General features: G+C 40.8%; 1 long non-coding RNA gene across 1 annotated transcript in view; it reads right to left on the reverse strand.

Annotated features, from left to right (window-relative positions):
• Window positions 1–246: 246 nt before the first annotated feature.
• The window catches only part of LOC135178774 (uncharacterized), a 61306-nt gene continuing 34504 nt past the window's right edge, over window positions 247–27048 (reverse strand). The window contains exons 2-3 of the long non-coding RNA XR_010303745.1: window positions 5639–5737; window positions 247–1750 (exon numbers count right to left, since the gene is read on the reverse strand). This is a non-coding gene — a long non-coding RNA (uncharacterized LOC135178774). The remainder of the gene's footprint in view (window positions 1751–5638; window positions 5738–27048) is intronic.

The following is a 27048-nucleotide window of genomic DNA, read 5'->3' on the forward strand; positions in this document are numbered from 1 at the left end:
AATTTAGACCATTAGCTCATGACAAAATATCTCATTCAATGTAATTTTAATTTTGACCTGCAAGGAAGAGCAGAAGTAAATAAGATACACTTGAAAGAGCAATGTAAGTTGCAATTCTTAATTTCCCTTTTAAAGAAAGCAAGCACTGATATTTGTCATTCTGGCAAACTAATGAAAGATGTCCTGATACTTCCTCTTTATTCTTCCAAATTTAGAGTGGCCTGCAATTTTAATATTTTTTTCTTAGCATTTTTTTAAAAATTATTATTATTTTTGGTGAAAAGCAAAGCTATCTCTTCACTCCACATTGCTTTGCAGTCTCAAAATAGACATCTAACATGAAAACACAGGCAGAGCTGTAACAAGCAGAGCTGCCAAGATAACGGCAAGAAAATTCACCCTTTGCTTTTACCTTGGTGCTAAGATATATAATGCACCAGTTTAAAACATTTTGCTTTAAACAGAGTATTTAAAATCTAGATTGAGAACAGGATAAAGCAGGTGGTACTGGCCATGCTGCCAGAAAAGCTTCATGACCCACAGCCACAGTTCAGATTTTTTTTTTTCTTCTTTTAATGCATTAGGTTAGGAAGAGAAACTACTTCCCTGTTCAGCTCTATCACTCAATTTTCACTTTGTGCACAATTCTTATGGGCTGCCATCTCTATCTCCTTCAATTTTCTCCTTCCATTCAACTGCTGTCATTCCTTGAAGCATAATGTAATGGTAACTTACAGTGGTATCAGAGAAGGTTTTATTTCTCTGCTCTTGCTCTGCTCAACAAGGAACACTTCTTGTCTTTTTCTATGCATACTTTGAACCTTTTCTGTAAAAAGGATTGCAGCTCTTCAGGTTTGAAGAGTTTCACATCTGAGCTGTGAAATTTTCTCCAAAAGTCCCCTAAAAAACTGTATGTGTAATTGTACCTTCCACTGTTTTGATGCTTTCCAAGGTTTGAAGGCATATGCTTTCAGTTTTAATAGAAAACTTCATTCTTTTATTCCAGTTATATAAGACTATGCTTTCTGCTCCCTGTATTTCACGAATTTAGACTCATGCAGTTTTACTTACAGGACAAGTCAGTGGTCAGGGCTGAAGCACCTCTCCTACAAAAACAGCCTAAGATAGTGGGGACTGTTAAGCCTGCAGAAGAGAAGGCTCTGGAGAGACCTTACTGCAGCTTTCAGATACTGGAAGGGGGCCCACAGAAAAGCTGGAGAAAGATTTTTTTACAAAGGCATATAGTGACAGGAGAATGGACAATGGCTGAATTGGAAAAAGCTAAATTTAGATCAATGTTTCCAAGTAGTATTCTTTCTGTAGTGTTCCTCAAAGATCATTACACAGCTTTGCACCCCATATGTAGACAAAAAAGTTAACTGCACAGCTATCACTGTGTGTCACACTAGATGGTATTAGTAAGACAGTAACTGGTGATGAGATGTGTTGTTAAGTTTAAATAAAACCAACCAATTAGACAGCCATGTACTTCAGGATTCTGTGGACAAAACTGATATTCCAGACCAGTTGTGGAGCAGTTATCACAGTAACAGGTCTTAAAATGAACATTCAAATCCTAGTCTTGGACTTTTTTCTTTCATAGAAGCTTAATGTCATCGCAAATGATAGATCTTTAACACTATTAAATGTCAAAGACTAAACAAGTAAAACTAGCTTGATGAAATGGAACATTGTTATGCAATTATGATCAGTTGTCTTCTTGGCACGTAAGGCTTGCCAGTTGTCTCATCTGAGGAAAGAAAGAGAGAGATACAGAGATCAAGAGTGGAGCTTTTTTGGTAAATCATACACTTCTTCCTCAGGAAAATAACTATTCACCCAAAAACTCCAAAAATGAGATCACAATAAACTTAGTTCAGTGAGGATAGACTATGAGAGTTGGGGCTCTTCAGCCTGGAGAAGAGAAGGCTTTGAGGAGACCTTGGAGTAGGCTTCTAGTATCTGAAGGGGGCTACAGGAGGGCTGGGGAGGGACTAGGTTTTGTAATGACAGGACAAAGAGTAATGTCTACAGCAGAGGGTTGGAACTAGATGGTCTTTGAGGTCCCTTCCAACCTAAACCATTCTGTGATTCTGTAAATGGGTCAGAGAGGAGAAAAGGAAGATTAGCAGTTAACAAGAACACTTGAACATTTTCAAACTAACCCCCAAACTTCCATATTTCAAATAAGAAAGGACTTCCTAGAAAATATTAAAACAGTCAAACGAAACGATTGTAAGGAAGAAAACTGTTCTGTTTCCTACAAGACACTATGTTTGACTACAAATCAGGGTGAATTTTTGATTCATCTTCCCTAAATCAGGAAGAAGTGTGCTATGAAAGTAATGATTATCCTTCATGGGCCTGTTGAAGTCAACAGTCTTGTATTCATACAACAAACGTCGCTTACAAAATGAAAGCCAGATCTTTTATTGGCTCAGCAGCTCATCTGGGAGATGGATTTCCTAGCAGAGCTTGTTTAGACTGCCTATCTCCACACAATTAAACAGGAGGCTGCCAGTGGTAAATTTAAATATTCATGTCTATTTAAAGGAAGGGGAGACTAGAAAGAGAGAGGCAGCATCCACCAGAAGATGGTGGTGCACAGTATGATATGAAACTAGTTCTAATATACCTGGACATACTCAAGGATCCTGAGGAGTTGCCACAGATGCTGTTAAGAGTAGAGTGCAACTCAAATCTCACATTTGTGTTACGAGTTCTTCTGCTTCAGTTCCCTGTGGTACTCAGCAAATCACTTTGTGTGACCTGGTGTAGATTTTCCCTTTCTATTGTCTTAGTAAAAGCAAGGAACAAGGGGTCAGTCATTCATATTTTAGGAGGAGATAAAGAGATAAGACAAGATCTGATCTTTCATATTCCTGTAAAGTATTGATTTTTTAAATGAGCATTAAAAGGCCTTTTTTATTTAATCTTTTATTCATATTATCCTAAATATTTCTGATACTTTCCTTATACTCTGCTCCCATTCTAACCCAACGAGCCAGCTTTAAATGAGAAAACATGGAGAATAAACTTTAGATTTTACTTTCATCAGCGCTTCAGACTCTGATCAGTTCAAGCCAGCAAGGAGCTTCCACACATCTTAGCTCTGTATACTCTGCACCATACTTCAACACAAAAGTAAAAACTAAATTGTAACCCTACTATGTTCAGGCTTCTACATAAGCCACATTAAATGAGAAAAATATTCTTTAATTACATTACTGAAGCAAATAATGCTCTCATTTCCAAACCTAACACTTTCTCACCCCTTCTTGAGTTTTCAATGCCTTTTGAATGACCTCCTGACCTCAGGAGGCCAACAGGATGACACTTAACAAAGCCAAGTGCAGGGTTCTGCACTTTGGCCACAACAACCCCAAGCAGCACTATAGGCTGGGGACTGAGTGTCTGGAAAGCATCCAGGAGGAAAGGGACCTGGGGGTACTGATAGATAGTAGGCTGAAGATGAGGCAGCAATGTGCCCAGGTGGCCAAGAGAGCCAATGGCATCCTGGCCTGCATCAGGAACAGTGTGGCCAGTAGGACAAGGGAGGTTATTCTGCCCCTGTACTCAGCACTGATCAGGCCATACCTTGAGTACTGTGTCCAGTTTTGGGCCCCTCAATTCAAGAGAGATGCTGAGGTGCTGGAATGTGTCCAGAGAGGAGCGACAAAGCTGGTGAGGGGCCTGGAGCACAAAGCCTATGAGGAGAGGCTGAGGGAGCTGAGGGTGTTTAGCCTGGAGAAGAGGAGGCTCAGGGGTAACCTCATTGCTGTCTACAACTACCTGAAGGGACATTGTAGCCAGGTGGGGGTTGGCCTCTTCTCCCAGGCAACCAGCAATAGAACAAGGGGACACAGTCTCAAGTTGTGCCGGGGAAAGTATGGGCTGGATGTTAGGAGGAAGTTCTTCACAAAGAGAGTGATTGGCATTGGAATGGGCTGCCCAGGGAGGTGGTGGAGGCACCGTCCCTGGAGGTGTTCAAGAAAAGCCTGGATGAGGCACTTAGTGCCATGGTCTAGTTGACTGGCTAGGGCTGGGTGCTAGGTTGGACTGGATAATCTTGGAGGTCTCTTCCAACCTGGTTGATTCTATGATTCTATGATTCAAGCTATGGTGTTCCTCTTGAATCACAAGTTTGAGGACCTACATTCCCCAAACCTCACCCTTGTTATTCTGAGCAATGTTTTGTTGTTGGGTTGCTTTAAAGTCAAATTCACAACATTTGATACAGGGGAAGAGATTGAAAATATCCTGAAAGAGAAGAATATTTTTGACCTAAATATTATGCCTGTTTTTTAACATTTCAACCAATGGTAAAATGCTTTCTTTATATGTTGCTTCAAGAAATTTTATTTGGGAGAGATAAGCATTCAGATCACCAGAGCTTAGAATGAGCAATTTGATCACAGTCCTTAAGTAGCCTGTCACAGTTATGAACTTTTATGCACAACATCGCACACCTGGGGCAAAACTAGGTCCAAATCACTATCCTAAGCCAATGCCCTATCCAGGGAGAATGAACGATAGGTTTAGTTACACCAGAATTGTGCCAGGCCTTCCTTGCAGTGGTAGACTTTTTACCAAGCAGGATTTGAAAGGTGGAACCTTGAAATCTTTATAATTACATTAATGCAATCAGAAGGTAACTGGCAACCAACACCTATCTCAGAATGCTGACAAAGCTTTTTTTTATTCTAATGGGCAGCTAAAGGATTTTTCTCTAAAATACTCAAAACTTTAGACAAAAGCAAATGAAGTTTTTGCCTCAAGAAGATTAGTTACAGGCATATCAAGCCTTTCTATGCTGTGAAAGATAAAAATAATTGCTGCCAGAGAACAACTGCTGTTAGTCATTGGCATGAAAAATGCTGGCCTGACATCTTTGAAAGCTGAAGCTATCGGCTTAGCCATGAGAAACTCACAACAGGGGCAGGAGCAATAGAAAAATTCAAATCTCTTCACAATCAGTGTGACTAATTCTGATTAAGGATTATCTTGTTCTTACGTTTGTAAAAGTCTGGGATGTGCAGATTTGCACCAAAGAAACCCCACAACAAAACAAACAAAAACCCCCAAACAACCAAAAGCTAAAATAACACCTCTAAAATATAAATATTGCACTTACAGCTGTTCCTGTTAAATAGCTCTAACTATCAATTTCTTTAGGAATGGGAACATGATCTAGATACACCCACTTCCTTGCATACAAGCAAAGATACATAATGACTAATGCTAGCTTCATTTACTTTTGGAGGAACTCATTGAACTTCTACACATCAGTTTCTTCATTTGCTGTTGCATCTTTTTGCAGTTATTGGCACACAGAAGAGTCTATTACTCTCTCAAGTGCAAGAGTTCTTAAGGAATTTGAGCGCACATGAGACAGCCATTTGGGAAAGGAGAGGCAGAAGAGAAGGAAAAAGAGGGTTATGATGGTGCTTCTCCCTGAGGATTTCTGCAGCTTGAATTTTTTATTATGCATTTTTTCTATGTAAATTTAACTTTTTAAGATTTTTTTTTAATTTAAATCAAATTAAATTTAATAAGATTTCACTAATGCAATCATTTGAATTTTAAATTACATTTATTTTTTATAAGGAGGGCAAGGCAGAAAAAAAGGGGCACTTACAAACATCAATATGCAGCTTCCTCTCTCCATAGATTCAAGACTGCAACCAGCTACATTTTCATGGAGGGAGGAATACGTCCAGAGTTACCCAGGAAGGCTCTGGAAACAAACAAACAAACAAACAGTTGTTCATGTGCCTTCTGTCAATGTACAAGTCAAATCACTGCCAAGTCCTCCTCTTTTCCTGTCACAGATTAATGGCCTCTGGGCAGCTGCCTGGGGAAGAACAAAGGAGGTGCCCATGTCACTGTTTGAAGCATTTGGTAGTGATTCCACATCACTGCACTGGTGTCTACTGGTGACAACAGAGAAAACCAGTAGCTGCTGGCTCTGTTGCTGAAGCAGACCCAGCAGTGCAGCCAAAAAGCCAATACTGTCAAGATCCGAGATGAATATATTAAGTAGATGCATTAGCTTAGCTTCTGGAGTTGCTTTTGCTCAGTCTGCATGAAAACTGGCTTGAGAACAGTAGATCACCTCTGAAAAGTCTCTTGTCTATGAAGTGTGAGTGCACTGAGCTATTAAAAATCCCCTTTTAAAGGTTAAAGTGACCCTTTGATACTAAAGTTCCATTGCATACGAATGGAGCCTTTCCTCACCTTCCTCTACCAGCCGTCTTACCCCAGCCCTTCCTCTAATGAAATTTCTTCTTTTTCATCTCTTTGCAGTTCAGTGGCAGTTGACATCATGAAAGATAGATGTAGAAACCTGCAGAAGAACATGCTAACCTTTCATGCTGATAGAGGAGACTTTTTAAAGGTTTGGCTGAAGCCAAAGATAGAGACTTGTGCCATCATTTTTACAGATGGATAGTGAATTTCAAGTATCCCAACATCTATAATGAATAAATCTTGGGTTTGGTTTTTTTTTGTTCAAAGGGCCACCAGGGGACCTCCTGTAACACCCATTATACACAATCTCCACCTCAAGAGTTTATAGGGCTCTGCAGAAACTACATTCAATTATAGGGACCAAAACTTGGGGCTGAGTTTGTTGGTTTGTTTATTTTAATTATTGCTGCAGTGCCAAAGGCAAATAGGAAGGGCTTTAAATCACAAGACTTCCCTTCTGACACACCAAATAGCTTCAATAAAATCACATTTCTGACCTCATTTCAGGCATTTAACATTATTTTCACAGAATCACAGAATCAGAATCACAGAATTAACCAGGTTGGAAAAGACCTCTAAGATCATCGAGTCCAACCTACCACCTAAACCTTCTAATTAACTAAACCATGGCACAAAGTGCCTCATCCAGCCTCTCTTAAACCCCTTCCCAGGCAGCCCATTCCAATGTCAATCACTCTTGCTATGAAGAACTTCTTCCTAATATCTAGCCTAAATCTGCCCTGGCACAGTTTGAGACTATGTCCTCTGGTTCTGTCCATGAGTGCCTGGGAGAAGAGACCAGCCCCACCACCTTAGATTCATGCACTTGGGTCTTTGAAGTAGTTCTGAATTCTTTCCCATTCCACTTCACTTTGTAGCATCTCAGCAGATGTGCAGACATTTGTGGCACCTAACTCAAGCATATTTCTGAAGTTGGTCAATAGGTCTTTACACTGAAATTGGCAAGGAATTGGCAGGGTGGCAGGGTTTATTGTTTTTACATTACTGCTATACAGACATGTTTCTACATCACAGGTTATTGAATTGAATTTCAATGTTGATTCAAGCAGCATCACTCCAATCTTAATACGGTGGCTTATGAAAGTAGAAAACTACTCAGGATTTGATAGTTCTCAGATGGAAATTGGTGAGAAAATTGCATGGCATCACAACTTGCAAGGCAGCTGGTGTGCTTTAAGTTTCCTTTTTGCGTAGAAAAAAAGGATCAAATGCCAATTGTGAAGTTCAAAGGATTTGCACTGCAGACAGGAAGAGTTGAATGGTTCATCATCACGACTTTTCAAATATTATGTATGCACAGGAGGAGAGAGAGGATTTCCTTGTAGGAAAAAAAAAATGGAATAGTGTAACATACACATGAAGTTGGAGGAGGGAATTTTTAGAGATTAGATCAAAGACACTGATCTGCATCTTGTTTATGACAGTATAAAGAAAGAAATCGTTCACGCTCTCATCAGTTACATTCTACAACTTAAGTTTCCTGTAAGAATCAGGGCTACATTCATCTGACATTGAACATTTCCGTATCAGTGCTAGAATGCCACATTTCCAGTGGTTTATATAACTGAAAGACACAAGCATATCCTATCAAACAGCTTTCAAGGGGAAAAAATAAGTCTCATAACATAACAGCCTTGATAGGTTTTATAGTATTGTCTTTTCTTGTCATTTCTTAATTTCATACAAGAATTTAATAGTTTTTCACCATCCCCCTCTAATAACAAAAATCTCTCTGCAATAATTACAGGTTTATTGTGTCCTTAAACAATGACACAAGCTAGGCAGAATTTGACATTGCATAACTATTGTCAGTCTTATCATTTCAAACAAAACCCAAGCAGGCAATAAATCCAATGTTTATGAAATCTAGGATGTCAGAGAAATCTGTGACATTAAATGAGGCTCCTTGATATCACTTTATCTTGATGTTGCTTAGGCATATCACATGTGAAGCATAAAGTTGAGCTCCAGACCTCTGCTGCAAATTTCCTCTGACTAGGGTGGGAAAGAAATGGAAGTAGCAGCACCTACAAGAATGTGCCTCTGCCACTTTTAGCTCTGAATCACTGCTTCCTTCCTTCAGCTCAACTACCCAAGTTGCAGCAGAGTCATTTTGTACAGTTTGTGCAATATTGAAAAGCTTTTCTCTCTCTCATTTGCATGTCTTTTGGCCACTTTTTCCAGCTCATGAAGCCAGAACATTATCATAGTTTTGAGCTTCTCATCAGTAAGGAGGAAAAAAAAACAGAAAATGGTCTCTTTTGGGAGAGCAAGGATGTAGAGGGAAGAAACATAGCAGCAAAATGTAAAATAGTTGCTTCAGAGCTATATCTTCCTGGTGTTTCTATGAAAAGACCTCAATCAAATGAAATTATTAGCTCATGCTATAGGCCATTCATTAAAGAAAGAAACAAACAAAAACAATAAACAACAACAACAAAAAACTCTAGCAGCATCTCACTTGAGGAAGTGCTGCCTTAAGAGACATAAATCATTAATTCATCAGACTTTTCCACAAGTAGAATTTTTTTTTTTAAAGTACACCCAACTGCTTCTTGTTGATGTTTCTCAGTTGCAGGCAAAAATCTGAACCAACAGGTTGCACTGATGTCTAAGGAAGCCAGTCACAGGACACCCACAGCTGCAGCAACAGCACACAGACATGATGCAAGCTGGTAACTGTGGGAAAATCCAGCTAGCACAGGTTGAAATTTCACAGGATCACAGGATGTCAGGGGTTGGAAGGGACCCAAACAGAGCATTGAGTCCAACCCCCCTGCCACAGCAGGACCATACAATCTAGCTCAGGTCACACAGGAATGCATCCAGACAGGCCTTGAAAGTCTCCAGAGAAAGAGACTCCACAACCTCTCAGGGAGCCTGTTCCAGTGCTCTATGACCCTTACAGTAAAGAAGTACTCCCTTGTGTTGAGGTGGAACCTCCTGTGCTGCTGCTTACATCCATTGCTCCTTGCCCTATCCCAGGCAGCAAGTGAGCAGAGCCTGTCCCCCTCTCCTGACCCCCAGCCCTCAGATATTTATAAACATTTATTAGATCCCCTCTCAGTCTTCTCTTCCCCAGACTAAACAGCCCCAGGTCTCTCAACCTCTCCTCATCAGGCAGTGCTCCAATTCCCTAATCATCCTTGTAGCCCTCCGCTGGACCCTCTCCAGCAGATCCCTGTGCCTCTTAAACTAAGGAGCCCAAAACTGAACACAGTACTCACTCTTGCACAGCAAAGGAAGGAGAAGCAAGGCTCCAGTCAGTTGTCACTTCTAAGCAAATATAGAAGTAACTGTGTCTCTCAACATGATGTCTATTTAGAACAGATGTTGTTCAATCCAAAGCTCACATATCAGCATGGGTCACATCAGTTTTGTCTTCATTTTGAAAGCATCTAAAGGTTGTTTTAATGTAATAGTGATGAGAGATGCAGTGCCACCAGCTGTACAGCAGAAAAGGCTGAAATATTTCTTTTCAAAAAGCATCAAACAGATAGAAACTGTCCAAATGGCATTTGGTCATTCATTAGCACAGAGAAAGTAGAGGTTACTTGCAGCACTACTCACCATGTGAACACAAATGCTGTTTTATGGCTAGCTGGTATATTTATTTTTTCCACTCCTACATGGTTACGTAGTTACTTCCTGAGATTTAAATGTATATGCTCCCTAACTCAGTTTCTGCTGCTTAGATCTTAGAAAACAGGAATATGTTGCTTTGTAATATAGGAAAGTTCTGTCAGGTCTTTCCAAGCTTATTATCAGTGCATTTTATGGAGATATTGATTTGCTAAGAGTGTTCTCTGCTATTTGATCAACATAGTTTTCTGACCCTAAAGACTACAGTGTGCATGCAAGGTAAGTGGACACATTGCCTCCAAAATTCTTAGAGCCCATTGTGCATGAAGCAAACAAACCCTGAAGAAACAGCTGTGCCAGCACTTGGTTACAGTGCAAAAGCTTAATTTTGTCCCATTTAAATGACAACAGAAATAAAATAGCATCCAAAGGTGGTTCATCACGAGTTTCATTATTTGGTGGCTTAGGAACGCTGTGAATCCATGAGAAACATCTTTCCACCACCACCTCCTCCTCATAATGAAACAACAGAAACCAAAAAGACACAAAAACAGCCCAGAGGAAATCCTTACTTGGAATCACTTCCTTTTCAACTAGCATTTGTTGTGGGATGTTGGTCATTTTTTAGACCCATGCCAACAGAACACGAGGTGTTTAGTAAACAAGTCCTTCATACTTTGAAGCAAGTGCTACACTCTCCTTACTGTGCATAGCATTTTGCAACCACACTGCAATGAAACATTTTAAAGGATATGTTGCAAAATGTTGGAACATATTTTAATGTAGTGTATTTATAAGCCTTAGCCATTACAAAAAGATGTGTAAACTATTCCGCGTATGTTACAACCAGAAAGAAGTGATTTTACTCAATGAGGGGAAGGAAGACAAAAGATCCAAACTTTTTCCTCTTTCATTTTAAACTTTATTTTCCCTGGTAGAACAAATAAAACCATACCAGAAGCATTTAATGGCACTATTAGCTCAACCATCTAAACCCAGAATCTATATTAATTACATTCATTAAACTTAATTGAACATAATCATCTAACCTAACAATTCCTTGTACACTAATTAATAAAAAAGCATGTCTCCTGGATCAGGAAAAGGCAGTTATTTATTTCTTTCAAAGACAGAGACAGATAAAATTCATAACTTCCATCACTACTATATTTGGATAGACTTAAAGTTTTTCAATTTGACTGTCCAGGGCAACAGATCTTAAAATTTCATGCAACTGAAATTTCATGCAACTTTTGCACATCTAAGTATTTTTTTTCCCCTCTGCTTGGTCGCATTTGGAGAGAAAGACATGGATCAGCAAGGTCATTTTCATGAAAACACTGCAAAGAGTCACAACAAATCTAAAAAGTGCCATCTATATAGTGAACAACCTTCAGTAACTCAATTTTTACATGGTGGTGTTCAAGCAACCAAAGTCATCTTCTTAAGCAGGTAAAGAGTAAAACATTAATTTGATAAGTGAGAAGCCTGGGCAGATCAGATGGATCACCTCAACAGGAAAAAAAACAAACAATTGCATAGACTACTTTTAATGTGCACACAAAATAAAGCAGTCTAGAGCTCTGCACCTACCACTTGCTTTGATAAGAAGCCTGACTGCAACTATGCCTTTGCCTTTGATAGCTGAAAGTCTTAGGCATCTGCAGGATTTTTTCTACATATTAGGTTTGAGCCAGGCCTAACTTTTCCACCTTGCTCTTGAGAAACCTCATTTGACAGACTTTTCACCAACAATTTTCTTTCAGGAACACGGATGAACAAAAGCAAGGAACATTTTCATCCTGATGTTATAGTCAGAACTACTCAAGGAGACCAAAACAAAGATCACCCTCAGCCTGGGAAGTCATCCTAAAAACTAAAAAAAGGACATCTCTAGGATAGAATTATTCTCTAACCCTCTTATTAAAGCTATTATAATTTCTAATAATAATTAAAGAAGCAATAGGCTAGAAGGAGAAAGGTCTAACCACTCTGTCATTTGGTAGCTATATAGGTCTGCATCCTAAAGCATGCATCTCATTTCATATTGAATAAATAATTTCAGTAATATTAGTAAGTAATCTTTGAAGAAGGAAATGGAGGTACCAGGCCTACACTTAATAAGCAGGATAGTTTCTTGGGAAGGGACACTAATGTGCATTTGGCAGAATGACTCTTAGATGTTACTCCGCTGTTCACAATAAAATTAAAATCACAGACTAAATCAGCCAAATAGCTTAGATGGCAAAACCAAACAAACACAAAATAGCAGACTCCCATGATGAAGAAATTGGCACCTCCATTTCACATCCTACAGAAGTGTACCAACTAGGGAACTACATTTGGTGGACTAAGCAGGGAAGAAGGTGGAAAGAGGGAAGAGTAGCATAGGTTAGCACTCCTAAATCTTTGAACTTATTAAGGAAACAAAACAAATTGAAGAAAAACTGATCAGCCATCTGTGATGGTTTGGGTGTTCTCTGCCCCCCCATACTGTAGAAATCACCCAGACTAGACTCAGCTGGCTCTGGAAATATGAATGAAGCTATTTATTTACAGCTAGCACAATATACAAGCAGATATTTACAGTATATACAGTTATAGACAGAAATATACAAGGTAAAAGGTAATACAGAAACACAACTCCCCTCCCAGAAACCTGAGTCCCCAGGAGGGGCTCTTAGCCAACCCTTCACCTTCCCCCTACCCCTCTCAACCTTACCCCAGTCCCAAGGAAGAATGGAGGTTCGGCCAGGGGGGTTAGGAAGCAAAGTGGATTAGAAAAGAAAAGGAGGAAGGGAGGGAGGTGAGGTTAGAAAGATGCAGCTCAGAGCTCGCCAGCAGCAGAAGAGAGAGTAGTTGTCTATGTTTTTATTTCTTGTTCTTATACATCTCAGCAAGCCTGTGAGTGAAGTAGACATCGTCATTGTTTTCCTTTCACAGCCTGTAATCTAGTCCTTTCCACCAAAACATTCCAACTAGCTTCAAACTAGCACGGCATCAATATGCAGATAATGGCAGTTTTGTCAATCACAAGGTGAAAGTACGTCCCCCCGAAGAACCAAGAAAGAAAGCTACATTTTAGCTGTAGCAGTTTGAAGATCCAGTCCCGCTCCCAGCACTTCCCACAGGGAAGTTCAGCAGTTTCTGTCTATACAACACACCTTGACCCAGTACCACAAGAGGAGAGGTCAAACTCTCCATCTTTCCCCCAGAACTTCAGATCACAGTATCACAGTATCACCAAGGTTGGAAGAGACCTCACAGATCATCAAGTCCAACCCTTTACCACAGTGCCCAAGGCTAGACCATGGCACCAAGATGATTAACACAGTTGCAGATCTCACATTGGAAAATTACTGCCTAAACTGGTAGCTATTCAAAATGAGTCAGAAAATAACCTTTCCACTACTACCATCCCTTGAAATTATTTAGCACACTCTCTGCACTTGATTGGGCGTAAGTGGCTTGTTTGAGGGATGCTATTTCTGCACATCATGAGCAAATGCATTTGTCTTTGTCTCAGTGTATTCACTGTATGGCCCAGGCTCTCCCACTGGAAAGTTAGACGAGGCACATGTTTGGAAGCATAAAGTCCACAAGGCTTCACAAAAACATGTCAGTACAGAATGGTAACGTCAGTCACGGCAGAAGCAAGAACAAAGTTCAGTGGTTGTGTTCCCCAGCTCTGAATTAATTTAGCCCAATTACACATGCTTTAAAGAAATACTTCTTCCTCAATGAGAATGGCTGAGCAAAAGTTGCATTTTAGTCACATCCAAATAATGAAAAGTTTTGGTATTAGCATCATTCCAAAAAGCCTCATCAGTTCCAACTTCCCCTAATTTCCAACACCACATTTTAAAGGAACAGGCTTCTGTATTGCCTCAGTCAGCCAGTACACGAATATGCTACATCCTACTGGAAAAAAAAATCAAAACAAAAAGATGTTTTCATGAAGTCTCCTTCCATCCTTCTTCTTTTCTCCCTTGAATCATTTCATTAGCACATCTTTTCAGGCCTCTCTCTTCACAGCCATTGCCTCTTTGAAGACGTAAAAGGTGGAAATTACATTACTAAACTTCATCTAAGCTGTTCAAGAGAATCTTTGAACCGTGTACTAAATTCCTGCTCTCACATACTGTAGAAATGGATAAAACACAAACACAACTTTGATTCTCTCACCTAAATTTAGAAATAGCACATTTCTGTATGTGTAAACAGCCATGTTCCTCTCTACTTGAATTTGTCTACATGAACTTCATTTCAGACCAACCCCATGTGAACCTCTTCCCCTCCTCTGCTGCTCCTTCTCAACAGAGTTAGTGGATTTTTGACTAATACAAAATGTGAATGTTTGACCTGAAATGACTGCAGCCTATCGATTTTCAGGATATATTAGATCCAAGTTATAGCCTCTGATCTCTATTTGGGACTCTAATGTCATTTTCTTAGTCTGTAATTAGCACTATTATTTTAGTGCCTTATTAGTAACTCATGCCACAAGTTAAGCAGCCACAGTTTCAGCCAAATCACAGTTGGGATCCGGTAAAACAAAGAGTGTACAACGCACACATTTCCGAGCTGCAGACAGCTGGGCAATTTCTCATTTCGTAGGAATAAACAGAGCATGTTTGGCTACCCAATGATTAAGTGATTATGCTCATTAATGGATTAAGCAACTTTTCAAAAACTTCATCATTCATAAGCAGTGTACCTGACTCACTGGCTGAGGAGCTCCTGCCCTTTCCCAGGCAGCGTGCTGGGAGTCACACCCACGCCCGGTGTCTGTTCTGGCTTGCCTCTGCAGCACAAGCCTCTGAGAGAATGCTGTTATCTCCTGACACTCATAACTGCACAACATTGCAGGATCTGCAGCCCTCCTCAGTATGTTGCAAATCTTTTTCTGCAAGAAATTTCAATGTAATTTTAGTGTTATTAAAAACATTGAGTCTTGCTAACAAATTTCATTTGATGCTCTGAGTCTCAGTAGAGCCATGGGATTTCTTTATAAAGAATTTCAACAGGAATCCAAGCTGGAGATAGATTCCTGACCCAAAACACTGCAACAGTGTGGTAATTCCAACAGTTCCACACCAGCCAGAATTGTTCTTTTCCAGTTTTGATTTTCTCATTTGTTTATTTTCAAGAAAAGGGTAACAATGGAGGAACAATTGTTATTTGTTTTTTTTTAGAATCACCTTTGGGTTGAAAGGGATCTTTAAAGGTCACTTAGTCCAACCCTCAGCAGTGAGCAGGGACACAGAATCACAGAATCACAAAATGTCAGGGGCTGGAAAGGACCTCAAAAGGTCATCTGGTCCAGTCCCCCTGCTAGAGCAGGATCACCTAGAGCAGATCACACTGGAACACATCCAGATGGTTCTTGAATATCTCCAAGGAAGAAGACTCCACAACTCCCCTGGACAGCCTGTTGCAGTGCTCTGTCACCCTCACAGTGAAAAAAATTCTTCCTCAGGTTCACATTGAACCCTCTATGCCTCAACTTCCACTCATTGCCCCTTCCCCTGTCTCTGGGCATCACCCAGCAGCACCTGGCTCTATCCTCCTGACATTCACTCCTTACATATTTACAAACATTACTGAGGTCACTCCTTAGTCTCCTCCTTTCACAGCTAAAAAGCCCCATCTTTAACTAAAAATGTTGATGGAAATCAAAGTTACCAGCTAGACTTGAAGATGGCGTGGGCTGCATTTGCTCTGGAGAGCAGAACTGGGATGTGTTGAAACTAGCTTAGCTGGTTACAAATGTAAATGTAAGATATGGTTATTGTATGCACACTGAAACCAAAGAAAAACTCTAATTCATTGCTGAAGAGCTGAGAGTGGCAAAACAAGTTTCCCAGCATTATTCCTCTGAAGCCCAGAGGAAAATTGGAAAATGCAACCTAAATTAGTTTTACTTCCTGCCCCACTCCCCACCTCTACCCACAACCAACCCAAATACTCCCAAGGCTGAGTCGCCCTATTTAATAGCACTCTTTAAAAGACATTTGCTATTAGTCTGTGGCATGGTCCATTTTCTGGAGCGCACTGTCAGCATGAGAGCAAGTGCAGATGTGGCATTCATAGAATGGTTTAAGTTGGAAGGGACCTGAAAGATCATCCAGTTCCAATCCCCTACCATAGGCAGGGACACCTCCCCCTAGAACAGGTCACTCAAGGCCTCATCCAACCTGGCCTTGAACACTTCCAGAGAGGTTGTGGATCACAGCATCACAGAGATCACATTCAGTGATTCTGTGATTCACAACCTCCCTGGGCAACCTGTGCCACTGTCTCACCACCCTCACTGGAAAGAACTTCTTCCTAACATCTGGTTTAAATCTCCCCTCTGCCAGTTTAAACCCATTACTCCTCATCCTGTCATTTACAAGGTCACACAAGACCTTGTAAATAGTCCCTTCATAGCCTTCCTTTAGCCCCCTTCAGATACTGGAAGACTACTCCAAAGTCTCCTCAAAGCCCCAACTCTTGTAGCCTGTCCTCATAGGAGAGGTGCTCCAGCCCTCATGCATGTGTGTTACACAGTATGGCTCACCTTCAGCATTTCTTCAGTATTTCTCCATCTTTGAGAAGCAGGAAAGTAATTATCAAATTAGTTGATGCAGAAGCCTAGGGCTGCAGAAACTAATTAACTCAATTTAATTTTTGCTAGATTTGCCAATATATGTGTGATGGTTTGGGTGTTACCTGTCCCCCTGCTCTTATGAAATCACCCAGACTAGACCCAGCCAAGCTAGAAGTTAAGGAATGAAGCTTTATATTTACAGCTTAGCACAATATGCAAGTAGATATTTACAATATATGCAGCAATATATGAGTTAACACAACACCCCTCACAGAAAACAGTCCCCAGGAGGGGCTCCCAACCTCCTTCTTTCCACCCCTCTACCTTATCCCTACGTGCAAGGTGAGGTTGGAGGATTGGCAAGGGGGATTAGAAAGCAGAAAGATCAGTTACAGGGAAGCACCCCAGGGAGAAAGCACAGGCTCCAACAGACACACATACACACACACACACACACTGTCTTATCTGTTTTGTGTTCTTTTTTTTATACATCTCAGGATGCCTATAAGTGAAGTAGACATCACCACTGTTTCCTCTCCACAGCCTATAACCTAATTCTTCTCACTAAAATATTCCAGTTAGCCTCAAACTAGCACAAGGTAGATGGTTTATTTTTTAATGCTTGAACTGCCTCATTTGTGTCTTTTTTTCTAACTGTCAGTCTGTAAGTGTTATGTCATAATTCCCTTTATGCAACAAAGTACCACCAAAAGAGGGAAAAAAATAACCATTGACAGTTCCATTCTTTCATCTCTCTGACAAAGAGAAAAAGGTATTCTTAAACAGACTTCAATTAAAGAAAAAATTGACTGCAGATTAAAAAATGTGTTCTGAACTCATTTCTATATTCCTTTCCTTTTTTTCATGTAGTCAGGGGAGAATTGATGGGCCCACTAAAACCTGCAGCTGAGATGCAACAGTAACAAGTTTCTACCCCAGGATTGCTTCACAGCTACTCCTGGTTTCCCTACAGAGGAGGAGGCAGGGACAATCCCAGAACCAGGTAATGAAGTGTCAGCTCTGCTCCAGCACAGGAGGCTGCTGCTCTCATCCTGGACTCCACAGTCCAACCCTAAAAGGCAAAAGAAAAGAGAGACAATCTGAGAGTTGTCTCCCACTGCTTGGCTTTCCACTACTTGGCATTTCCCACCTTGAGGCTTCTCCATCCAGAGGGGTAGGCAGAGCCTCTCTCCTCTCCCTGCTCATTGCTCTTCAAGGCAGTAGATTAAGCAAGTGCTTCTTTCCCCTCCAACTGAACTCCTTTCATTTATACTTTCTCTCTTGAAATCTCTCTATTTTGCAGGCTTATATCACATTACTCCCCACCTATCATCTCCCTCCAGCTGAGAAATTCTGCTTTCCCACATTTGACTGTTCTTTAAGCAAACCATCCCACAGTAGTCCTTCTCTGCTATATTACATCCTTTTTGATACGGTACATCAGCAACCAGTACTATTATAGTACTCAATGAGATCCAGGAAAAACAGGATTTAATACACCATGCTCTCTTTTGTTCTTTCCCCAACAACCCCTGATGCTCTGTGCCTTTTTCTTGCCTTTTGTTTTCTTTTTTTCTTTTTTTGGATTATTACTGAGCTGAGGGTTTCCCAGAACTATTTATCATAAACTCTGAAACTCACTACTTAGTGATGATGAGACTTCAACCTCAGCAATAGAATAAGTATGCAGAGCAAGGACAGCAGCAGGGCAGTGGAATAGAAAACTTTAAAGGCATATTTTGAGAGCTATACCCCAGGGCTAGCTTCTCTGTTTATGAAAGTTTACATTAAGAATTCAAAATTTGTTTTCATTCTTCGTGAGCACAAAAGCAGAGTTAAGTAACTGCCAGGAAAAAAAAGCCAGGTCAACACAGCAAAACCAGAATACAATATCACAAGTGACCTGTGCAGTGCAGAATGCTTCAGAAACCACTGAAACCTAAAGGCTTCTGTGCCTCCTGCATCCCAGGCGAGTGCTGCTCCTCGTCACTGCACATGGCATCCGACATTGAGGCGCTACTGCTGGACCAGAGCTGCTGCCACACAACCCTTGTAACAGCTGTCTTAGGCAATAAAAGCCAACACCACACCTCTACAATGCTTTCTCAGCTAATTCAGTCACTCTGTCCATGCTCTGCTCTTGGAAGAAAGCCAGCAGGACTCCCAAAGTCTGGATAGTGATAGGTAGCCAATTGCTTCACTTGAGCTTTAAAGCCTTTCTCTCAGCAGGATTTATGATCTCAGCACACCACCATGCTAAATGCAGTGACATAGCTGCCTATTCAGATTTCCCCAGAGGGCAAGAAATGCGCTGGAGTCTGCTAGCAGAAGACCATAAAGACAGAGCATGTGGGCATGTACACCTCTTTAAAATGAAGTCTGCTTGTTAGTGGACTGAGTGTCTCTGGATGCTAGCCCCTGCTTGCACTTTGCCTTTGGGCAAATCAGCTGGCGTCTCTCCTGGATTAAGCAAACTATAAGCGTAAGGATGGAGCAAAGAGAAAGAGTCTCCTTTCCTTCAATGGTGGCTTAGCTACCAAAAAACTGTCCTAAATCCCTTGAGGCACATGAATATGGCAGTACGCAGACCGGATCAAGCTGCTTGTTATAATATGCTGCTAGCACTCTAGAAAACCATATGTGAGAACAAAGAGGGCAGGGAAATTGCTAATCTAACTTGTACTTTTTGAGAAAGATTAGTCACAGCCATGGGAGTATGCACCTTGCAGTCCATGCTGAACAGATGAAAAAACATCCCAGAAGGATCACCAGAGACCTGATACTTGTGACGCTTTCTGCTGTGAAAGGCAGGTAATTTCCCTACAACCCCTTCCAAAGGCACTGGGTGAGTAAGAGGAGTACTTTTGAAGAATTTACATTGCAAAAGTGTGAGAGATTGCACTTCTTGCTCTTCTGGTCATCTCAAAATTGGTCACACAATGCAAGACTTGGCTCAAACCGAAGTGGAAGAGAAGTCCATTCTTGTGTGACAACATCCATTGCTACAGCAGATACTGCACACTCAGAGGGATGATGTATGAAGAACAACATAGCAAAGCGATCAAGCTCTGGGGAGAATGCTGCACTGGACCATTGCAAGATTTTTGCCTGCAAAGACAGACTGTGTTTACCACTGAATCAACCTTTTGTATCTAAATCTGATGGATCCTAATTGATAACAGTGAATAAACCCTGCTCAAGTGTAATCTGTATTATGGCTGGCTTGCTTTATCACTTTCCAAAGTTTTGTAGCCATCAAGTTTTGTAGCCACTGAAGTTGGCTGATAAACAGCCATGTCTCAGTTTGTCTCAGTAAATGCCATCTTTTTTTGCTAAGCCCCTGAAGCACTTTATCAAAATTTAAAGCATGCTTATTAATTTAGGACTTCCCAAATTACAAGCTTATCTTAATTCACTGTATAAGATACTTCTCAGGTGTTTAGAAGAACAGTTTGCACCAACAAATCCTGAGGGTGGTGGAGGGGTGGGCATCGTGGGCTGTTCAGCAAAATTTGAAGACTATCTATCAAATCCTCAGCTGAATATTCAACCAAGCAGCCTGGGCCAGAAAACTACATGGGTGTATCCAGAACCTGACACAGAAACAATCATGTAAGACATAGACATTATCTGAGGCACTCATTTTTCTTGGGCTTTCGAGAGAAGATGACAGACAAGATTATCTTCCTTTCAGATCACTGACAGACTTTAGGTTGAACAGCAGAGGAAGGTGGAAAATCTTACTTGAAAAGAAACTGGTATTACTAAACAGAAGAATCCAGAGCAACGTGAGTCTTGAAACTGTACTTCATGACCATTTAGCCAAGCAGAAATCTCTATCTGATTAATGGAACTACAAACATTTTCTACTTGTTAGTGAAGGACAAAATGTGAGGCAGTTTCATGTGTTCTGGCACGTGGGGTTATTTAGCTCACTCACTCTGCTATTGTTTGGTCACCAAACCAGCACCAAAACTCATTATTTCCACTGGGACAAATGCCTAAACATGGATACTGATTCAGTTCCACATCACATCTGATAAGGTTGACATCTTCAGAAAGGGGAAAATCTGTAACTGGTTATTTGGCCAGATTGTTATGTATGATGTGGGCATTTGCTGCACAGCAGGGGACGGCTTTTATTGGACAGGAGCTCAGCAGACAGGAAAGCTGTTTTGAAGCTGCAGATCTTGAGTTCCAATCCTGTTTTCCAGCGCAGGTCATACTGAGACAGACCTCTCTTTGTAACTTGTTCCACACTGTTGGAACTGCTACTACAAGTCTATTTGCTCACATACATTATTAATATCAGCCTCATGTGTCATCCCCCTTCTAACCTTCAGTCCAGCTATTTGAATTTCATTAGGCTATAACTAGAGTCTGTTGAAACTCAGCACTGAAGAGAGACAAACTGCAATAATTCTCTTACCTCATTATTAAAGATTTATATTACAGCACAAGACACAAAGTTTACAAACTTCATGTTCTTAAATGGGGGAAAAAACCAAAATGTTCCTCTCTGGCTAGGACAAAGTGCAGTGCTTCTCAAAGACTATTTTCTCCCTAGATTATTTGAGAATACCCTGTAAAAAATCAGTCCACCCCTTCAGAAGGTTGCAGGCACAAATAAATGTAGTTTTCCCAATACAAAAATACTCCTTTGGGACACATTCAACAGCAAGAATCCATAATAACATAAGGGTTTGAGACACAGAGGGAATAAAGGGTAGATAGGATGTCCAGACTATGTGATCATGTCTTTTCTTCTTACAAGAAGCTTGAAAGATGCAAGATCAGAAACTTGTGTGGTCTGTCCTAGGTGATCCTGCTTTGGCAGGGGTGCTGGACTCAATGATCTCTAGAGATCACTTCCAACCCCTGCCATTCTATGATTCCTTGACTGCAATAGGAGAACATACAGCATTTTGTCCAAAGGAAAACAGAATCATAGAATCAACCAGGTTGGAAGAGACCTCCAGGATCATCCAGTCCAACCTAGCACCCAGCCCGAGCCAGTCAACTAGACCATGGCACTAAATGCCCCATCCAGTCTTTTCTTGAACACTTCCAGGGACGGTGACTCCACCAACTCCCTGGGCAGCCCATTCCAATGCCAATCACTCTCCCTGCGAAGAACTTCCTCCTAACATCCAGCTTATACTTCCCCTGGCACAACTTAAGACTGTGTCCCCTTGTTCTGTTGCTGGTTGTCTGGGAGAAGAGACCAACCCCCACCTGGCTAAAACCTCCCTTTAGGCAGTTGTAGAAGGTGTGTGTATATATATATGTATATATATATACACACACACACATACACACACACACATATATAGATATCTTTTTTTTCACAGTTTCAAAGCAATCTCTTAGTCATTACTCAAAAAATCTTCAAAACCCAGGCTCAGTTTAAGGCCAGCATTTTGAATCCTTTTTTGGGTGTTACAGAAAAAGCTTTGTGCACAGGTAGGGTAGTTTCACACTCATGGCCACACAAGTAACCATGTTTCATAAATGATTTTTTTCCTTTTCTTTTTTGGTTCAGAACTTGGCTTTTGTTTCATTTTGTTTTCATATTTTCACCCTCCAAAAGACCCTTATTTGACAGTAGAAAATTACACCATGAAAGTTTTTGACAAACATCCCTGGAAATTAGGAAAAACAGAGTGGTTAGTCGTTCTGTTAATCATAAGCCCTCTTTATATTTTGTTTTAATGACACAGTAAATTCTCCTGTCATTTTCTTAGTGGCCGTTGGCTTTCCCTTTTATCATTCACATTCATGTACTGTCTGGCGCACTAGCTGTCCTTGACATTCCCTTATTAGGTTTACAAATAATCATTAATTTGCCCTGTGTTCTGCCTCCTGTTTCAGTGATATATAGGCATGTCATTGCCTTCCTAAAGTGGATTCATTATTTTTCTTCTTCCAGAAAAGCCCAGCACTTTTGCAGTTTGCATGGTGCACACGTAATGGTATATACTGCTCAGTGCATCTTCAAAGCTGGTTATCTATTCTTTAGATGTCATAATTAACAGACTTGTGTTCTGAAGTCTCCTCGCTGCTTGAAAGCTTTCTCTTGATCTGTTGCAAGGCATTGCACTCCAGTAAATAGAGTGCTAAACTCAGACTGAGGCTTGATTGTTATCCCTCATTTTGTCCCAGGCCTTTGCATTGAATCATCTCCATCTGATTTTGTATCAGGGGTGTTTTGGGTTTTTGGGGTGTGTGGATTTTTTGGGTTTGTTTTGGCTGGGTTTTATTTTTCTGCAGTTGCTGGAGTTTGTCTGTTTGCTTTGTTGCTGAGGTTTGTGTTGTCGTTGCTGTTGGTTTGGCTTTGTTTGTGGTTTGTTAGGGGTTCTGAGGGACAATCTCTTATTCTGGTTTTATATAGTGCCCTACAAAGATTTAAAGAATCAGTTCAGGTCTCTAGGCACTAAAGTGTTCTTTTTTCTGTTTCCATTCTCTTCCACAAGCTTTCTGAGCCCTGTACTACTACCCTCTGAGTGAAGACCATTGGTCCAAAACCATTAAGGTCTCAAAATCAAGGACCTTGGAGTTGAAGATATTTATCTTTAATGTGTGTTTCACATGTTGACAGAACTGAGTTGAACAAACTGCAAGTTTCACTCCTTCTCAGAAACAAATAGTTGTAATGGGTTAGTAATTGTAGTTTCTTTAAAGTAACTCCTTAGAGTGACTGAATTTCCCACACACACACTTCTATACTGTATTTGAATAAATGACAAGATCATGCAGCGGCATGTAGGACATTTGCAACATTTTACTAGGGAATCGTAGCTGCAATATGTTTTTCAGCATTTCCCTAATTGTTGGGGTTTGAGCAGGATTGAGTAACTGAATAGTCTGAGAAATGAGAAGAACAGGCAGGATAAGACTAGGGTCACTGATAAGAGGCACAGATGCAGGGAAGCAGCCTTGGGGAGGCTAGCAGGGAAGCTGAGAAGTTAACTGCTATCTGCAGCTGAGCTGTGGGAGGGGGCCTTGAATGGAGGCAGGCTGGTCAGCTCTGGGAGCAGCTGATGAGGGAGCCTATCAAAAGTACACACCCCTGTACCGGATGCACAAGAGAAGCATCACTCCTAGCTTCAATTGACTGATTGACCTTCTATGTACCATGCTGGTATAAGCTCACTTCTTTCCGGTCTCCCGCACGGCCTTTGAGCAACCCAGCACCTAAAACAGCTCCATATTTAGGAGAGCAAATTCCAATGAAATTTCAATTTCAAATGAAATCTGAAAACAGATTTCTCCACTCAAAAGATTTTGTTAAAAAAACAAACAAACAAACAAGCAAACCCAAATCATTAAACAGGAATGCACATGCACAGCTTATTGCAGAAATGACATTGAAGCTGAAAAGAAACTATACTCATTGTATCAGTTCATACACCAATGGAAGTTCTTTAGAACTGGAAAGCTCTTCTTAAGAATAAAAACTATACAGAAAGAATATTTTGTCCTTCCTGAAAGAGGAAACCATTAGTGTAAGATTTAAGAGAAGAATGGAAGCCACATTTGAAAGGTAAATCATCACATACCCATTCCCTTCCTTGAATTAGCCAGGTTATAACTACCTGTACCTATGCTAACACTGGGAATGCCTACAATAAATTGCATGCAAGTAAGGTAGAATCAGTAATTATGTAGGTATATTTGATAGAAGTGAGGTCTAAAAGGTAGAGTCAATCCACAGAATATTCATGAGCAAAAAAAAATTCTCACTCATTTAATAGGTTTTTCTATAGGTTCCAAGAAAGTGACTTACAAGTCAAAATACAATACTTCTGAATGTTAGCAGAATCACAGGATCACAGGCTGCTAGGGGTTGGAAGGGACCTCCAAAGACCAAGTCCAACACTCCTGCCAGAGTAGGACCATAGAATCTAGCTCAAGTCACGCAGGAACACCCCCAGACAGGGCTGGAAAGTCTCCAGAGAAAGAGACTCCACAGCTTCTCAGGGTAGCCTGTTCCAGTGGTTTATAACCCCTACAATCAAGAAGTTCTTCCTCACGTTGAGGTGGAATTTCCTGTGTTGTAATTTATAGCCATTGCCCCTTGTCCTATCCCAGAGCACAACTGAGAAGAGTTTGTCCCCTCCCTCTCAACCCACAGCCCTCAGATATTTATAAACATTGACTAGATCCCCTCTAAGTCTTCTCTTCACCAGACCAAACAGCCCCAGGTCCCTCAGCCTTTCCTCCTAGGGCAGTGCTCCAGTCCCTCCACCATCTTTGTAGCCCTACAGCTTCTCCAGTAGAACTAAGATTAGGGGGGGAAAGAGAGAGAGAAAATAGAAGCCAAGACATAACATGATTTAGCTGGGAAGAAAAAAAAAGAAAAAGGGGTTAGTTTATCCAGTAAAACTTGACTGCCACAATGCAGTCACGGTGTCAAAACCCAAATGACCAAGCTTCCCCACAGCATGTCAATGGAATCAAAATCTATTAACTGCCTGCACATCAATATTCTTTTGCAACGATCACTTTAAATCTCAAGGCTAAAGACACACTCTCAAATGAAGAACATCATCAAGTACCAAATAATTTAAAAGGTCATGAAGAAAGTTATGCTTGAGTAGGGTTGTAACAAATAAGCAAACCAAACAGGCAATAGCTCACCTGCTTCCCCTTTCTGCCTTGCTTAGAACCATCTTTCCTTGCACACACCAGGGTTTGAAACCTTGGCTAATAAGAGCTGTCATATGTTTATTAAGGTCATGAACATACAACACCTGAATGATATCAATATCCTTGATACAAGTCCTGAACTGTATAAACCAGCCACACTTGTCATTGTAACAGCATCAGTGGTACACGTTTGTTTATCCCATACATAACTTTAACAGTGGCAGTATTTACATCTTCCTAAATATCTAGGTTTGTTTTAGGGGTTGTGTTTGATTTTCCTTGTTTGGATTTTGGGGGGTAGCAGGTGGTGTTTCTTTGTTTGGGGATTTTTTGTTGGGGGCAGAGGGAAGTGGAATTCAAATTTGAACATCTTCCTTATGAGGAGAGACTGAGGGAGCTGAGACTTTTTAGCTTGGAGAGGAGGAGACTAAGGGGTGACCTCATTCATGTTTATAAAGATGTAAGGGGTAAGTGTCATGAAGATGAAGCCAAGCTCTGCCTGGTGATGCCCAAAGACAGGGCATGGGGTAATGGATGGAAGTTGAGGTATAGGAGGTTCCAAGTGAACCCGAGCAAGAATTTCTTCCCTGTGAGGGTGACAGAGCACTGGCACAGGCTGCCCAGGGAGGATGTGGAGCCTTCCTCTTTGGAGATATTCAAGAACCATCTGGATGTGTTCCAGTGTGATCTGCTCTAGGTGATCTGCTCTGGCAGGGGGGCTGGGCCAGATGATCTACAACTACAGTAGACATAGACTCAAGTTGTGCCAGGGAAGGTATAGGTTGGATATCAGGAGGAAGTCGTTCACAGGAGAGTGATTGGCATTGGAATGGGCAGTTCAGGGAGGTTCTGGAGTCATCGACCCTGGAGACTGTTCAAGAAAAGACTGGGTGGGGCACACAGTGCCATGGTCTACTTGATTGGATAGGGCTGGGTGATAGGTTGGACTGGATGATCTTGGAGTTCTCTTCCAATTTGGTTGATTCTATGATTCTATGATCTTTCAAGGTCACTTCCAGCCTGTCATTCTATGATTCTATGATTCGTGTACTTGTATCAAATATTGCTGAAGATAACCTCAAATATCACACCCCAGATCACTTATGTATCAGGATGCTCCGAGTACAGCCTATAGCAGCAGCTTTGAGTGTCTAATTGACAGGCTTTCATGCATGACTAACATTAATCAACTTATAAATCACACTGTAAAAGTTTAGGTTAAGAAAAACACAGTAATTTAATCAGTGTTGTACATTGCAGCTAGATTTTGTTCATTGCTACCCGTAATACTGTATCATTAAGCATGTTTAATTCCACATAAAGCAGTCAAGCAGTGAATGCTAAAGACTTCTTCAGACACCATTTAACCCAGCAAGCCTCAGGCACCACTGGAAAAAAAAAACATGCAATTTGAGAACAGGGATAAATCCAAAGATAGCATGAGCATAAAATATTTCATGCCTCAGTGACCAAATGCAACAAGCTTGTATTAATAACAAAATTCTGTCATTGATAACACTAATTATTGGTAGCAAGACACAGTCCCATAAAAGGAGAGTGATCTTTTGAGGTATGCATTACTGTGTATAAATCCAATATAAATACATGCTGATTTACTTCTCCATTAATCCCTCTCTATATTCCAGTGGAAGTGTTATAGCGAAATTTGGATGCAAGATACTGAATGACTTCAGCACAACTTAGGAAAGTCTTGCTCCTCCACTCTCTTCTGAAGTGATCAAACAGGTGTCTTTCAGCCACAGTAGAAGATTGTTTTCTGCTCTGTTCCTTACAGGTCACTTGATCTTATTTATCCTCTATCAAAGAGTGAAATGGGGAGATAAAAAAACCCAAAACCTATGTATCCCACATGCTTTTAATCTGCAGATTTTTGGTTTAGATTTCCATGAGCCTTGAGATTCAATCTTCCAAAATGTGAACTGATAACTACGTGG

The sequence above is a fragment of the Pogoniulus pusillus genome, chromosome 10 (genome assembly GCF_015220805.1).
Source record: "Pogoniulus pusillus isolate bPogPus1 chromosome 10, bPogPus1.pri, whole genome shotgun sequence".
Taxonomy (NCBI): Eukaryota; Metazoa; Chordata; class Aves; order Piciformes; family Lybiidae; genus Pogoniulus; species Pogoniulus pusillus.